Below are 15,870 nucleotides of genomic sequence, written 5' to 3'. Positions count from 1 at the left end.
AGTTGTTTAACACATACAGATGTAAATATCAGGAAATGAAAGCTGGAATTCTGATCTATCATCTTATATCTATCATCTTTTGATCTCAAACCCAAATTTCTTCAGGGTATAGCAAAAACAAAAGAACTGGCCTTGCCATTCCAGTACGCAGGGGACTATAATTATATCTGTTAGGGTTGACACAGAAAACTTCAGGAAAATATGGTCAACATGGTTCTTTCAGATTTTGGCCAAAAGAGAAAAACTTGACAAAGACTTTGACCCCAAATTTTTTAAATAGGCTCAACGCTAGCACTTTTCAAATAATGTTAATAGTGATGATCATTAGAAACTGACTAAATATGCAATTTTTTTCAGTTCTTTTTTTGACTGTCTTTCTCCTGTGCTCTCTTATGGTCTCCTGCTCAACAGTGCACTGTATCAACAGAAAAAATGTCATCTGAACATTAGACAACAATTTATAAAAGGAGCATATCAAAATATGATAGAAAATCCACCATCCAGCTGAGTTTTCACGATTTCCACAGTTCTCAACTACACAGCTCATACTATTACACAATTTTCTACTCTCCTTAAAAGTGGTGGAAATGGTAGTCTTTTCTTAAGGCTTCTTTGGGATTTATTTCCACTAGTGGAACAAAAATAAATATAACATTTGACCATATTGTGTCTGAAACGTGAACAGTTGACACTGTGAAAAGCTGACACAAGAATAAAGCTGTAAACATTGAAAGTCATTGTTGTAATTTTGACACAGAGGAAGAATGCTTACCCTCAAATATAATTAACTACATATTCCGGTAATGATGTGATAGTGTTGACACACAAGTTGTAATTAGTTATAAAACTTTTTCATGGACAGAACAAGTGTAGCTAAATGTCATCTAGTATTCACTAAATTCTTTCCATAGCGCAGTGGCACAGATCTGATTCGCTACCTCAGTGTGAACATGCAGTTTTTTTTTCGACAATCCAGCTCCATATTCATCATGCTTTAAAAAAAAAAAAATTATCCCAGGTCTTGCATTATTCTTAGGTTTCATATCTCATGTAATTTTTTGTATGTTAAAATATATATATATATTGAAAACAGTTACTTTATGTGATTCAGCATTAATCAATGCCGTGCACAGTGTGCAGCAAATAAACAGCACTGTTCAGTGAACTTTGCAAAGATCACATTGCTCACAAAGAAGAAAAAAAGTGAAGCTGGATGTTTAAAAGGTCAGATTAGTCATATGAAACGAGTTGCGATCAGCATGTTTTTTTTTGTAATCCAAGTTATTTCTGTTAAGCTTACTAAACCACAGTACAGTTATCTGCTCTTTGCTCAAATGTGTGCTTGCACCTCTGGAGTTGGGGGATGGAATCCTGCCTCTGTCCTGTGTACACGGGTTCTGCCACTACTCAGTGTTTCCTCAGGGTTTTCCAGTTTCCTCCCCCAGTCCAAAGACATGCATTCTAGGTTGATTGGCATTTCTAAATTGTCTAAATAGTGTGTGTGAATGTGTGTGCGATTGTGCCCTGCTATGGGTTGGCACCCCATCCAGGGTGTCCCCTGCCTTGTGCCCTGAGTTCCCTGGGCAATGTTCCAGGCTCCCCCATGACCCTGTGTAGGTTAAGAGACATGGAAAATGGATGAATGGAATTATATACTATATCAAAATTCCAGTAGGTTAGAATTTTATGTACACCAAGTTGACTGTCTCTTTAAACAGTCTGATACTGGAAATTGACGTAATGACATTTAGAAGCTTCTGATTGGCCAATTGTCATAAATAGGAGTTAACTGGATATGCGCCCATGGTTGAAAAGGGCCTTTTTGCCTTTGCTTCCATGGGAGGATCCAATGTCTGCCAAGTCCACAGAAAAAAAAATAATGGACCTCCACAAGTCTGGTTCCAATTTAGGAGCAATTTCCAAACAACCTGAATGCACTATATGCATCTGTACCAATAATGTATGCAATTATAAAAAAATCTTGAGACCACCCAGACTCTGCATTGGTCAGGAACAAGGCACAAATTAACTCCCAGGGATGAATAAACTATGGTCTGAAAGCGCCAATTAAACCCCAAGACAACAAGAAAGGAACTAATGAAAGAATTTGAGCATCAGTTACAAAAGTATGTACTGTTAATCACTGTTAAGAAAGTCCTACATCGGCATGGCCAAAAAGCTGCCACATAAGGAAGAACTATTACCCCTACTCTAAGACCAGCATAAAAAAGCCAGCCTGAAGTTCAGGTGATAACTGGCATTTTGGAGGACTGTTCTCTGGTCAGATCAAACAAAAATATTTGCCAATAAATGTATAGCCATAATGATCAGTGCCATGTATGAAGGAAAAAGGCTGAGGCTTTTAATCCAAAGAAGACCATCCCAAGCATGGGATGGTGGCAGCATCATGTTATGGGGTGTATTGCTGGAATAAACCAATTTAACTAGGCCTATCCTTAGTTTTATACTTATATTAATTGTTATAATTACCTTAATTCATTGATTTATATTAGTTTTACAATTAATACCAAAAGTAAATACTATAAATACCTTGCTTGTGAAAAGTGCTATATAAATAGTTTAATTCTTCTTCTTCTTCTTCTTCTTCTTCTTCTTCTTCTTCTTATTATTATTATAAATATTCAGATTAACTTTTATCCTCTAGCCATAATCATTGTTTCATGCATGTGGTTCAGTTCAGGAGCATGACCTGTTCAGGCTAACGGCAGATATTGTCCACTTAAATAAGAACTTGAAAGGGAAAAAACAACAACAACCGGCGCAGTAAGTTGTAATCAAGTACTGTGAATGTAGCTCTTCATATAGCTCATTTTAGTGTGTCTCACAGTCCTGCCGACGACTGTAATATAAAAAAATAGTAACAGCATCTGAGTTCATTTCCTTCACACCTCTTAACGTGGTGGCGACAGGGCTGCATGTTTTCACATCATAGTCACCAAAAGTCAGACATCTGTTGTCTTTACCCGTTTATGCCCCATGGATATGCCTGTCATTTTGCCTGGCTTTTCCCACCAGCCTGTTGATTCAGCACTGGCTTAGGCATTATTGTCATGGCTTCCCTGGCTGTCTCATTAAACGCAGAGACTTAAACAGGGTTTATCTTACTCTCTCAGCAACTGCAGGAAATGCTCATATAGCTGCAGCATCCTCATCAAACAAGAGAACTTTAACGAGGCATGGTGTTCAGCAAAGGCTAAACCATGGCAACCAGATGGCCTGTTGTTCAAAATAAATGTCGCATGTCACATTCAGGCCACCTCGGGGTCCCGAGCTCGATCTGAAAAAGACACTCGTGAAGTGAGGCACCTCCTGATGGAGGTCAAACGTCAGTCTTTCAGACAGCGCCCTGCGAGGCTTCATCATGTCAGGTCTTAGGTTTAGATCCAGGGCTTACAAGGCCACAGACTTTTTTTCTAACATAAATGCCTGAGGCAAAGACATTTTCCATACCTTTCAGTTCACAAACGTCTTATAGTCTGGTTCATGGATTAGAACCAGTGATGAAGTCTATTTATGTACGTCCCATGTGTATATGTAAGAATGTGTGTACATACTGTATTTATTTACAGAACTCATTCAGTACCCAAGTTCTCTATCATTCATTTATGTTTAATTCATTCAGGGATGTTCTTTCATAGTAATGAGGCTAAAGTATTGTATGTACACTGACCATCCACTTTAATATGAACACCTGTATACCTGTTCATGTATGTAGCTATCCAATCAGCCAAACATGTGGCAGCAGCGCAATGCAGAAAGTTATGCAGATATAGATCAAGAGCTTCAGGTAATGTTCACATCAAACATCAGAGTGTGGAAAAAGAGTGATCTCTGTGACTTTGATCGTAGCATAGATGTTGGTACCAGAGCAGATGGGCTGGTTTGAGTATTTCATAAACTGCTGATCTCCTGGGATTTTCAGTGGGTGGAAACATCTTGTTGATGAGAGGTCAGAGGAAAATGGCCAGATTAGTTTGAGCTGCCAGGAAGGATATAGTAACTCAAATAATCACTCTTTACAACTGTAGTGAGCACAAAAGCATCTCAGAACACACAAAACATTGGATGAGCTACAACAGCAGAAGACCATATTGGTTTTCACTCCTGTCAGCCAAGAACAGGAATTTGAGGTTATCATGGGCACAGCCTCGCCCAAACTGGACAGTTGAAGATTAGAAAAATAAAAATCACCTGGTCTTTTTCGGTGAGTCTGTGCCCATCATAGCCTCAGATTCTTGTTCTTGGCTGACAGGAGTGGAACCTGCTGTGGTCTTCTGCTGTTTTTTTTTTTTTTTTTTTTTTTTTTTTTGCACTATTCTGTGCAAACTCTAGAGACTGTTTTGTGTGAAAATCCCAGGAGATAAGCAGCTTCTGAAATGCTCACACTTTTTCTTCATTCTGATGTTTGATGTGAACATTAACTGAAACTTTTGTCCTGTATCTTCATGGTTTTATGCATTGTGCTGCTGCCACATGATTGGCCGATTGGATAACTGCATAAGTGTGCAGGTGTACAGGTGTTCCTGTTAAAGTGGGTGGTGAGAGTATGCCATATGTGTGCCTTTTTTAGAATGCAGAATAGTTGGTCATTTCTATATTCTTATATAGTACAGTGATTGTCTTACATAGTACAGTAAAAGATTTTCTATATCTATCAGGCCCATAGTGGAAGGGGGTGTTCTTTTTCAAAAAGTGGACCTTTTTGCAGTTTTCCCCCTCATTTTGTATTTAATTATGAGTTTAAAATACTTAATTTTGGTGACTTTTTATGCACTAATTTGTGCTGGTTTAGCTTGTCTGCTGGTATCTTAACGAGCATGCTTTTTGATGCACCGAAAATATTTACTACAATGTTGTCAAATTGCTTACCAAGATGTTCCATGGACCACCTTTTTCAGTCCACACACACACACACACAAACACAGTTCACAGGTTTAAAGACCACACTAGCAACGGAATACATTTAACGAACTTTACTGGAATATTATTAAACTACAAGTTCCTGAGTAAATGGTATTTTTGGACATCAGACATCTTACGCACACTCTCTAAAGGTACGTTCACACACAGAGCGACTCACTATGATTCACTAATGCGACCGGAGACCGTTCATTTTCAATGAGATCTGGCAAGTTCCGGCAACATGAGTGATGGCGACCATTGGTGACCAGATGTGGGAGTATCCAGCAACGCGACAAAGTTGAGTAAAGTTGAACTTTATGCAAATTTGGAGCGACTTGGTGCTCCAATAGGAGTGAAGAAGAGTGAGCACACGTCATCCGTGGCCAACGGTGCTCACTAGCAGAAGCAGCGCCATTGTGGCAGTAGCCAATTAGCTTAGCTTAGCTTAGGATCTTAAATTAATTAATTAATTAAATTAATATATAATAATGAAACATTCACTTTTTGTTGCAATCGAGCAAAATCCCAGTATAGCTCCTATTTTTGGTGAACTGTCCGTTTCACATTTCACCCAGAAAACACTGAGGCCATGGCCAAAGAGCTGCAGTCCGGATCCTGGTCACCATCGAACATATAGTGAATGACACCCCGATGGTGATGCTCAGTTACTGAGATAGGAGCTGCACTGGGATTTTGCTGCACAGTGAGTGTGTTTCATTATTATTATTATTTTGCTTTATTAAACACACAAAGGCCATAATCTAAGCTAATTGGCACTTGTGCTTTTGCCGCAGGCAGATGGCCGAGCACACACCGCTTCTCCTTCATCTCGTAGGATATGATGCGTATTTAATAATTTTATGTGAGATCTTCTCCCTCCAGAATGTTTTATTTCAGCAGCAAGAAAACTGGTGTGTTGTCAAAAGTGGAATATTATCTGCGCCACCCATGTTACTATGGCAACCATTAGTAGGAACGCCTACCTTCATAATATACAGTGAGGGAAAAAAGTATTTGATCCCCTGCTGATTTTGTACATTTGCCCACTGACAAAGAAATGATCAGTCTATAATTTTAATGGTAGTTGTATTTGAACAGTGAGAGACAGAATAACAACAAAAAAATCCAGAAAAACGCATGTCAAAAATTTTATAAATTAATTTTCATTTTAATGAGGGAAAAAAGTATTTGACCCCCTCTCAATCAGAAAGATTTCTGGCTCCCAGGTGTCTTTTATACAGGTACGAGCTGAGATTAGGAGCACACTCTTAAAGGGAGTGCTCCTAATATCAGTTCGTTACCTGTATAAAAGACACCTGTCCACAGAAGCAATCAATCAATCAGATTCCAAACTCTCCACCATGGCCAAGACCAAAGAGCTCTCCAAGGATGTCAGGGACAAGATTGTAGACCTAACCAAGTCTGGAATGGGCTACAAGACCATTGCCTAGCAGCTTGGTGAGAAGGGGACAACAGTTGGTGCGATTATTCGCAAATGGAAGAAGCACAAAAGAACTGTCAGTCTCCCTCGGCCTGGGGCTCCATGCAAGATCTCACCTCGTGGAGTTGCATTGATCATGAGAACAGTGAGGAATCAGCCCAGAACTACACGGGAGGATCTTGTCAATGATCTCAAGGCAGCTGGGACCATAGTCACCAAGAAAACAATTGGTAACACACTACGCCGTGAAGGACTGAAATCCTGCAGCGTGCGCAAGGTCCGCTGCTCAAGAAAGCACATATACATGCCCGTCTGAAGTTTGCCAATGAACATCTGAATGATTCAGAGGACAACTGGGTGAAAGTGTTGCGGTCAGATGAGACCAAAATGGAGCTCTTTGGCATCAACTCAACTCGCCGTGTTTGGAGGAGGAGGAATGCTGCTTATGACCCCTGGAACACCATCCTCACCGTCAAACATGGAGGTGGAAACATTATGCTTTGGGGTTTTTTTTCTGCTAAGGGGACAGGACAACTTCACCGCATCAAAGGGACGATGGACGGGGCCATGTACTGTCAAATCTTGGGTGAGAACCTCCTTCCCTCAGCCAGGGCATTGAAAATGGGTCGTGGATGGGTATTCCAGCATGACAATAACCCAAAACACACGGCCAAGGCAACAAAGGAGTGGCTCAAGAAGAAGCACATTAAGGTCCTGGAGTGGCCTAGCCAGTCTCCAGACCTTAATCCCATAGAAAATCTGTGGAGGGAGCTGAAGGTTCGAGTTGCCAAACGTCAGCCTCGAAACCTTAATGATTTGGAGAAGATCTACAAAGAGGAGTGGGACAAAATCCCTCCTGAGATGTGTGCAAACCTGGTGGCCAACTACAAGAAACGTCTGACCTCTGTGATTGCCAACAAGGGTTTTTAAACCAAGTACTTAGTCATGTTTTGCAGAGGGGGTCAAATACTTATTTCCCTCATTAAAATGCAAATCAATTTATAACATTTTTGACATGCGTTTTTCTGGATTTTTTTGTTGTTATTCTGTCTCTCACTGTTCAAATACAACTACCATTAAAATTATAGAATGATCATTTCTTTGTCAGTGGGCAAACGTACAAAATCAGCAGGGGATCAAATACTTTTTTCCCTCACTGTAGAGACTGGCAATTTGCAGCGATAAAATCGCTATTTGTGTGAATGTAGCAAAAGACTTCAACTGATTTCGTGGCCTGAATGAAAAATCCTAGATCATTCACCATCTCCTTCTCCTGACCTTCCGTGACGGGGTGTGAGTCCTCCTGTCCTTCCCTGAGCTTTTGCATATCCGCTTGACCTTCCCTGAGCTGTTGTGAATCATCTGTAAATACACAGTATAGGCATTGGTCAGTGATGTAGTGTGAAGTGCATTCAACTGTTTCATTATGTGAAATAAGCTTGTAAATTATTTGACAAATCACAAATTCACATGTCAGACCTATTCAGCTAACATATTTTTTTTTTTAAGTGTTTTTGTTTCATGCTGTGAAACTTGAAGTTTTGAAGAAATCACTCAGTTTAAATGAACATTTGTAGGATCACTTATAACTTATAATTTGTCAGCAAACTAAGATTGTTTTAAAGGGTAAAGGTGCTTACACGTCACACATATACAGGGTAAAAACCTTCTGAATCGGTCACTGTAGCTAGCTAATTCCACTGGATGGATAATGGTCAGAATATATTGTGTTCTTCCTTGACACATGCTACACCCCTCCACTGAGTTTTGTGAAAATCGGGCTTGTAGTTTTTGTGTATGCAATCCTGACAGACACAGACACGCACGAGTGAAAACATTAGCCACCTTCTGCTCCTGTGGGGTTGATGACTGGTAGCTAGCATGTAGCTAGCGTTAGCTATCTCAAGTGTCAGGTTAGGTAGTAAATATAACAACTTTGCCCTGTTTGGCTGTCTTTTTGAATATATGTTCAATATTCTGCGGCAGTGACGCTGCTGCCCGCTTTCTCTTCCGTCTCTCCTGCTCTTTTCGCCCCATACTCAATATCCAGCTGGATGTTGTTGGTCTCACAGATTTTGCTATGAGTGCATAATGTCAGTTGCTGCGCATGTAATACTTCTGTAAAGGATGATATTAATGATTTTATGTTTTATGATTGTTCACTTTGTGTTTGTGATTTGAAATTTTGTAAAGGATATCTCTCTCTCTCTGTCTGTGTGTGTGTATGTGTTCATGGTCAGTCCTGGTTTTGTGAGCAATGATAGGAATGCAGAGAGATAGCTATAACTTCATGAGACCTATGTCTTGTGAGATTGATCATAGTTCATCTATGAGAGACACATTGCAAATGTGTTTCACAATTCATAGAAATGGCTATAACTGCATCTCAAATGTATACAAATTTACTGAATATTTTACTGAAAACTTAGCAAAAATGTAAAACTGTTTGTAAAGTGTTTAAGATCTTTTGGGATCAAGCTTTATTACCATAAGGTTTTTTTTTTTTTTTTTTTTTGTTTTTTTTTTTAAAATGTGTGCTAGGTGTTTTTGCAAAAGCTTTTGAGAATTACTTTTGAAAGGTCCGTGTTGCTGCCTGTGTGCCAACCTGACTAGTAATTCCTTTAATGCTAATCTATATATTAGAAACAAAACATGACTTGTACGCATGTAGCCATTTTCATCAAAATCTGGGACACAGCAGTAAAACAAACCAAGGGGTGAACAATCACTAGCCTTGGTGCTTGTGTGTAATTTTGTGTCCAGGCTTTTTATTTATAGTTGCCCAGCGGACAGAATTGACAGCCGGTGATTTTTAAAATAGAGGAAGCACTGATGTGTGTTACTGAAGTATACCATATATGTTTGTGTGTTCTGTCTCAATTTTTTTTTTCCCTCCAAAATCAGTAATGTCAGTCCCTTTTAAAGATCCCCCATCATCAGTGCAAGAAGTCGTGTACCTTGCCAGGACAAGACATATATTATTGAGATATTTGTTTCTATATAAAACCCATCTGCCTACACTCCAATTCAGTGCCAGAGAAGCCGTGTGTCTAGACTCAAAATAACATATTAAAAGTACAATAAGCTTAATCTTTTCTCCCATTAAAATGCAGTGTACTGAATCTGCCAAAGGAGCCCATAGAAGCGCTGCATCTCTGAGTTTCTGTTATCTAAGGAGATTTTCATGCAGGCTTTGGTGACCACTGAAAACAGTTTGCATTATATGAATGAACAGCAAAATATTGCACTGAGATAGTTGATAATTTTATTCACTAAAATATAACATTTCACCAAGAGTGATGAATAAGATGGACAGATTTCTACATTTAATATTGAAAGTTTTCAATGCTGCATTTGAATGAAATTTTAGGGGAGGTGGGTAGGCTTGGGACAATTGGAGATAGTATAGGGAATCGCACCACCTGCTGCACTATGCACATCAACCAAGTGCAATCTGCTGTCAGTAGAAAAGTTTTACTAAGCAGATTATTTATCATGCATGGATGGCATACAATCTTTTCAGAATAGGAAACGTGCAGTTATGTGGCACACTGACAAAATATAATATGAAAAAATAAAAGTCTGGTGCAAAACCGTCATATAAATATCTTGTTTACTTTTCGCAGTCAGCTTGTAGTTAAACATGGTGGGAGAAATTAAAGACACTAAATTAAAGACTAAAACAATAGACATAATTTTAAAACCACTGACAGGTGACGTGAATAACATTGATTATCTCACACCTGTGCACCTGTCAAGGAGCGGGATATATTAAACAGCAAATGAACAGTCAGTTCCCAAAGTTGATGTGTTATGGGGTGTTCCTGATATGCAGTGGTTAGTACCTACGGAAAGTGGTCCAAGAAAGTACAAACAGAGAACTGGCAACACAGTCATGGGTACAAAGGCTAGCCCATCTGGTCCGATCCCACAGAAGAGTTATTATAGCACAAATTTCTGAAAAAATTCATGCTAGCTATGATAGAAAGGTGTCAGAACACAAAATACATTGCAGCTTGCTGCGTATGGGGCTGTGTAGCTGCAGACCCATGCTGACCCCATCCACTGCCAAAAACACCTACAATGGGCACATGAGCATCAGAACTGGACCATGATGGCAATTGAAGAAGGTGGCCTGGTCTGATGAATCATGTTTTCTTTTACATCGTGTTGGTGGATGGGTATGTGTGTGTGCGTTGCTTACCTAGGGAAGAGATGGCGCCAAGATGCACTATGGTAAGAAGGCAAGGAGGCAGAGGAAGCGTGATGCTCTGGACAATGTTCTGCTGGGAAACTTTGAGTCTTGATATTAATATGGATGTTAATTGGACACATAACACCTACCTAAACATTGTTGCAGACCAAGTGCATACTTCCATGGCAACAGTATTTCCTAGTGGCAGTGGCCTCTTTCAGCAGGATAATGTGCCCTGCCACACTGCAAAAATTGTTCAGGAATGGTTTGAGGAACATGACAAAGAGTTCAGGACATTGACTTGGCCATCAAATTCCCCAGATCTCCATCCAATTGAGCATCTGTGGGATGTGCTGGACAAACAAGAGCAATACATGGAGGCCCCACCTCAAACTTACTTAAAAGACTTAAAAGATCTGCTGCTAACATCTTGGTGCCAAATACCACAACAGAGATCTTGTGGAGTCCATGCCTCAATGGGTCAGAGCTGTTTTGACCAAGAAAACCACAGCTAATAGCCACAACATTGACCAGTTTAACTAGCTAACTAAGCTGGTGCATGCATAATTACATTATACTAGCTACAACTTTTTTAGCCTAGTTAGTTATGTTTATGAACAAACAACACATGGGCCTGGGCAGTACACTGGTGCTTCTACTTGTCAGTGGGAGTGGGCTGGCTACTGAATTTAGAGAGAAAGGGAGACAAAAAAAATCCTCCAATAGTACCATGGTGATATTAATTTGTTCTTTTACCCCTTTTCTGTGGGATGAAAGCAGTGCTGCTGATCCAACTGTGCTGGTTTCTTAATTCCCTGTACTACTCTCTACAGCTGTCATTCCAAATCGGGCCCTGAATGAGATTAATCCCATTGAGTTATTGTGACATTTTTTAACATTTTTGTCTGTCCATCAAACCCGTGATGAATGAAATCCTGCTTCACCAAGACTCCACACTTCTTGAATCCTGTCATAAAAGCTAATAAAAGATAAATTCAAGCAGCTGGTGTGTGTGTGTGTGTGTGTGTGTGTGTGTGTGTGTGTGTGTGTGTTTGATTCACATTCTAAAAGCTCTCATGGTAGAGCTGAAACCACCAGTACGTCAGAGATCGGTGTGTGTGTGTGTGTGTGTGTGTGTGTAGAATGCAATGCCCGTTGATTCTGCAATAGGTTAATAGTCTTACAGAGTAATCAGTCATTGCTACCTGCAGTTCCATTGCGCTACGTTCCTTGTCAGCCTCATTATTCCCCAACTGTTGTGTTCTATCCACTTCATGGCAGGAGGTAATGATGCACTGCTCCAGAGGCATCTAGACACGAGAGAGTAATGGATTAGGTGTGTTGACGGCTTCGCTGTCAGAAGCACTGTTTGCTCACTTCAGAGACGAAGCTGATTGATTTCAGCGTTGCTGCTCGACAACCTCCACAATAATAGAGGTCCCACTCTCCTGAGTGACTCGAAATAGGCGGAAACAAGTCAGCCCAGATGATATGGCGTGATATGGTATTTTCTTATCACATTTTGTTTGCAGGTGCAATTTTGACAATTTGGTACCTTATCAGTCCCCTGCATTTGGTTGGTCTGTTTACTGAAATCTTTTGGAACTTCTCCTTTCACTCATAATCCAATATTTGATGGCATTTACTGTGTACTGAAAGTACAATTTCTTGTATTGGAATTTGTGAACCACTTTGAGAAATTGTTGACCTTGGATGCACGTGCAAGTCAACAGTCAACGGGGAGCACAGAGTGCTAGGCTTTTAGTTTATTAGAGGACAGGAACATTACAGAGTCTGGACTATGAACTTGTGCATGCAGAATTCATGTTTTTACTGGTGGAAAGATAAGGAAGTGTGATATACTGTGTGGTCAAAAGTTTGTGGACACCTGACAGTCACACACATAACTGTTTGTTGAACATTCCATTGAAGATTTGTTTCCCCTTTGCTGTTATAATAACGTACACTCTTCTGGGAAGGCTTTCCACTATATTTTGGTGTGGTTGTGGGGATTTGTGCTCATTCAGCCTCAAGAGTGTTAGTGAGGTCGGGCGAGGAGGCATGGGGTGCAGTCAGTGTTCCAGTTCATCCCAAAGACGTTCAGTGGAGTTGAGGTCAGGTTTTGGTGCGGGCCACTTGAGTTCTTCCAGTCCAATCTTGGCACATCGTGGAGCTTGCTTTATGCACATGGTCAGTGTCATGCTGGAGCAGGTTTCCAATGAAGGGAATTTGTAATGCTATAGCATACAAGACATTTTAAACAATTGTGTGCTTCGAACTTTGTGGCAACAGTTTTGAGAAGCTCCACACAATGGGTGTGATGGTCAGGTGTCCACAAACATTTGGCCATATAAGTGTAGCTTTTTTGTCCATCTTAGGGATGTTATTGGCTCTCATGACATGACAATGAAAAAAACCTTATAATACCTTGTGGGAGGAAAATGGGAATCTGTGAAAATGGGAAAAGAGTGAAATTAGATTTGTCTGTCCGAAAGCATCATGCTCATAGATCGAGCAAGGCCTATCTATAATGATCAGTTGGAGTAAGCAGGAGGGAACATTGAATGAAGCCGGGTTTACACGGCATGATTTCTGGCCTGTTTTTGCTGCCGCAGACAAAAATTGCACATCAAAATAAACTTCTATGTCAGATGAGAATGGCTTCGAATGCAGTGTGCTCACCTGTGACTGATTTAGTGCCGTTGCAACCAAAGACAAATAAAGTTCAGGCATTGTTGTTAAATTTTCGTAAACAAAATGTCGGATTTAAAAGAAGAATGGTATATTGAATTGTGGCATAAGGAAGAATGTCGCTTTGATATCGCATCATAGTTCTATCATAACAGGGCAAAAAAGATATGTAATGAAATAGAGGATAAATTACAGCTTCCAGGTACACTATATGGCTGTTGCCACAAAGTCGGAAATATACAATTGTCTTGAATGTCTAAGATTTCCTTTCACTTGAACTAAGATGCCTTGAACTAAGATTGTTATACAATATTGTGTCCAACAATGTGAACCTAGGCATTCAATACGGAATTACATGAAATGTAAGATTATTATCTCAGGGCAGGTTCATTTTATATCCATCCTTTTATTCCTTGTAGCCTGCATTGTGGCAATATTATTCTGACTACGTTTAACATGAGATCGACAACATAATGCATTCATTCACAACCTCAAGAATCTTGTAGGACTTTAGAATTAAGCAGGTTTATGAGGCTATAGATGTGTTTGATCACATGTGGTTGATAAAGCCTTTTGGAGCCAGCAGCCATGAAATGCTGTCATGGGCACACACTATAACACTCATATCTATGAATTTTGGTCTTATTGGAAATTGTGGTCATGATATAATAAGACAATCACTCACAGTCATACGTTTTGAAATGCATGTCCATAACACAGTAAATCATAACCATAGGGTAGTAAACCTGGTTGTTACAGCACTGTTTTTCTCTGGTGGCTTTGACGCCTTTGAAAACCAAAGGTCAGTGTGTATTGTTGTCTCATTGTAGCTTATCTCAACATCCCAATCTTGTCAAAGCACGTTGCTCACAGGGTCTTATTCAGGAAGCACAGCACTGACCTGAGACAAGCAGCAAAACTTCAAAGCTATTTGCTTTGGGATGTTCTATCTTAGACATGGTGAACACTATCCGCCCTCCTGCTGGCTTCAAAGGGAAAAGGTTATATGCGCAACAAATGCCATTTCTTCTTCTTCTTCTTCTTCTTCTTCTTCTTCTTCTTCTTTTTTTTTTCCTCTGTTGCACCTGTGCTATAAAATTAGAGCCATCATTACAGCATAGGAAGTGACAGAAGGGTGTTTGATCTGTGTATGTTTCATCCAAAGTGTTTTTGATTCATTAAAAATGTTGGGAAATGAAAGAATTTTCCTAATGCAGCATCTTGTTGTTGTTGTTGTTGTTATTATTATTATTATTATTATTATTATTATTATTATTATTATTATTATTATTTATAAAACAGGAAATAAGCAGTACTGTCTCAATATGAAATAAAATCTTTTTACAATGTAAAATAAACATAAAAGCCTTGCTATAGCATACAGTCATTGAGAATTTGCTCCTACATTGGCTTTAAAGGGAACAGTAGAGTAAACCTCAGAGGAAATGAGGACTGACAAATATTTGCAATATTTCAGGTAAATTAAAGGAGCTGTTGATTAACAAAACTAAGTGTTTGTTTATTTTTTGGACAGTCTGTGAATATGGCTATCTAGCTTTGTTAATGTTAAAATTTACTCTGTACTACTTTCTTTCAAATCTTTCAAAAAAAAAATTAACATGCCATTTTCTGCCATATTGGAAATAACCTTGTTGTAAGAATCTAATGTTGGAGAACCCATATTTGAGCTTTGATGGAAACAACAGGCTACATACATTATAAGGCCAAAGGTTTGTGAACACCTGACCACTCCTTTCCCAGTCTAGAATGCCTTTATATGCTGTAGCATTGCAATGACTCTCCAGTCCCAAAAAACTTTCCAGCATGACAATGCCCTGTGCACAAAACGAGCTCCATGAAGACATGGTTTGTCAAAGTTGGTGCCGAAGAACTTGAAAGGCGTGACTTCAACCCCACTGAACACCTTTGGTATTAACTGGAACACTAATTTTGTGCCAGGCCTTCTTGACATTAGTGCTCAACCTCCTGTGCCCTTGTGGCTGAATGAGCACAAATCCCCACATCCACGGTCCAAAATCTAGTGAATATTCATACCCCATCTGAATACACTTGGTTTTGGAATGGGATGTTTCGTGGTCAGGTGTTTACATACTTCACCGTATACAGTGCCCTCCGAAACTATTGGAATGGTAAGGCCAATTCATTTATTTGTTCTATACACCAAAGACATTTGCGTTTAGATCAAAAGATGGATATGAGATGTGATATGAGATGTTTTATGTTGCATTAAGCAACATAAAACATAGACCCTGTTGTATCAGACCACCCAATTTGTAGGTGAGCAAAACTATAGGAACAGATAAATCTTGAAGTAAATTAAAGTAAATAACCCTTAATATTATAAAGCTGTGACTCACTGACAACACAGAATTGTTGGTTTCTTCTTTTGTGTTGTTTTTCCAGGCTTTTACCACAGCCTCTTTCAGTTGTTGTTTGTTTTGGGGGGTTTCTCCCTTCAGTCTCCTCTTCAGGAGGTGAAATGCTGCTCAACTGGGTTAAGGTCTAGTGATTGACCTTCCACTTTTTCCCCAGTCATAAAGTCCTTTGTTGTGTTGGCAGTGTGTTGTGGATCATTGTCTTGCTGCATGATGAAGTTCCT

The 15,870-nt window shown here is 39.6% G+C and overlaps 1 protein-coding gene across 1 annotated transcript in view; it reads left to right on the top strand.

Annotated features, from left to right (window-relative positions):
* pcdh15b (protocadherin-related 15b) overlaps window positions 1-15,870 on the top strand; it is a 226,517-nt gene that overhangs the window by 9,488 nt on the left and 201,159 nt on the right. The window lies entirely within an intron of this gene.

This window comes from Ictalurus punctatus, chromosome 13, assembly GCF_001660625.3.
Source record: "Ictalurus punctatus breed USDA103 chromosome 13, Coco_2.0, whole genome shotgun sequence".
Taxonomy (NCBI): Eukaryota; Metazoa; Chordata; class Actinopteri; order Siluriformes; family Ictaluridae; genus Ictalurus; species Ictalurus punctatus.
The sequence above is the reverse complement of the archived record's forward strand: the minus strand, read 5'-3'. Positions and strand labels throughout refer to the sequence as shown.